Source organism: Meriones unguiculatus, chromosome 1 (assembly GCF_030254825.1).
Source record: "Meriones unguiculatus strain TT.TT164.6M chromosome 1, Bangor_MerUng_6.1, whole genome shotgun sequence".
Classification (NCBI taxonomy): domain Eukaryota; kingdom Metazoa; phylum Chordata; class Mammalia; order Rodentia; family Muridae; genus Meriones; species Meriones unguiculatus.
In genome coordinates this window covers 135,484,611-135,486,675 of record NC_083349.1, presented here as the reverse complement: position 1 = coordinate 135,486,675, position 2,065 = coordinate 135,484,611, and the positions used below count along the sequence as shown (strand labels likewise).

Here is a 2,065-nt window from a genome sequence, read left to right as displayed (position 1 = left end):
TATAAGAAACTCTATCATCTACAGACTTTCAATAACTTAAACAAAATCTATTATACTGGAAACTAACATCAGTCGACAAACATAATTAAGCAACCTCTCCTTCCATATTTTATTAATCATAACCTTCCTCTTATTTACTATTCCAAGAAGCCATTTATCTATTCCATTTTCTAATAACTTTTAAAGTTAAAATAGCATTATATATTGAAATATGTTGCATATTTTGACCTTTCCCAATGTTTGACTTTGGTAAAAATCAGGGTAAAGCTTTGTACAGTGGCAGTACCATGGCCAATGAGGTTTATCCAAGGCACAATTACTGCTAATTGAAAAAAAAAATTAAAAAAATCAAGACAAAGAATCAAGACAATATCTGGACTACAGATGAGTTAATGGACAAGGCAGGTAAGTGTCCAACTTCAAGACACACAATTAGCAGTGGCTGATTTTTTACCTTTCACCAAGAGCCCAATTGTTGCTTGCCCAATGATCTTTCATATATTTGCAGCTTCCCATTCTCTTGGAATAGTCAACTACAGCGCTGCATGGACCATTGAGAGCTGAGATTGGAATATGTCAAAAGACTAAACTGTCTGAGTATTTCTTGCTGTAAGTCCAGTGTCTATAAACCTTGACAGACACGCTGACCGAAGCAAGTGTTTTCTCAGGAATCAAGAGCTACAAGTTGGGGGCTATCCTTGATGTTCTTTTTCCCTCTAGAAAATCAGTTCCGGAAGACAAGCCAAACAGAAGCAGAGAGAAAAGAGACAAAGTTCTAATAAGAAAGTTAGTATCTCTAAATTCATCTTTGTCCAGTTACAAAGGCAAATGAGTTCTTTGTCTTTGGCTCAACTAATTAAAATAGAGTTTGAGTCACATGCAATAGAAAGTGGCATGGCCACTGGCATTTCAGTTTGAAAGAATTAATTCCATCTGATCTCAGGCAAGTCCATCCACATTATTTTACAGACACATTGCCTTCAAAGCTAAACAGGTTTTTATGTATCTTTGTATCCCATAACATTGTTCCAACAAATACCTCTGATCACTGCTTCCCTGAATAGTGCCAGACTTTCTCACAAGTATTGGTGAGCTGACCTGCAACTCTGTTCTTCCAGTATTACTATTTAATAACCTTAATAGCTTGGAGCTAAACTGTGGCAATAGCTCTGCTGTTTCCCCACTTCACTTTTGTTCTTTTAGAAAGCATACTTCATGCTCCCAAAGTGAGTGTTTTCAAATGTGACCTTCTTCACGTACACCCATATGAGTAGTTTCAGTTGGTCATCACAGAAAGATGAAGTTCAAGAGCATGACTGATTAGCCCATGTTTAATCTGGCCTCGGACTCGGATTTCTGTCCAGTTCTCTTGTTAGTTCCCTGAATATCATTGTGTTCCACCCATGGTAAATGTCTTCTGTCTCTTGGCTGATCTGTTTACATGGATGTTTCTTCTTTACCAGTGGCACTGTGTTCAACATATGTCGTCATGTGAACAGTTCAAGGTAGCTTTAAAACTCCACTCAAGCTTTACTTCCTTCACACTTGAATTTTCAAGGTTTTATATAATCTAGAAATCCCAAGTCATTTTACTTCTTAAACTCAGAACTTTTGTGTTCTTTATTTTTAATTTCTTGAAAGAATCAGAGAAATGTGATAGCAAAAGTGGAGGCGATGATCGAATTATACCTGAGAATCTTGCTGTAGAAAAAGCACATTTAGTATTTTTTTTTCTTTTTTTCAATGCAGTTTATTCAGGAACATTGAACGATCCTCGGACCCCGGGGAAAGCCAGCCCACAGCTTAAATAGCCTCTGGGTAGCCAACCCAGGCGTGCCACGGGGGCAATGCAGATAGGTCCACATACATGGAAGCAAGCCAGATGCTCGGCCTTAGCCAAATGTGGAGTTGTTCGTGACAGAGAGCACTCACCATCGGGAAGGTGGAAGGCGGAAACCAGCTCCATCTTTAAGGCATAGCATTCCGCAGCTCTCTACAGTTCCCCCTTTTTGTTTTAGATGCATCAGGCAAGAGTAGAGGTCTGATCTCTGATATTAGAAATAAA

The 2,065-nt window shown here is 38.5% G+C and overlaps 1 pseudogene; it reads left to right on the top strand.

The window, feature by feature from the left end:
• The first annotated feature begins 265 nt into the window (after positions 1 to 265).
• LOC132651896 (U4 spliceosomal RNA) lies at positions 266 to 390 on the top strand (annotated as a pseudogene).
• The last annotated feature ends 1,675 nt before the right edge of the window (positions 391 to 2,065 follow it).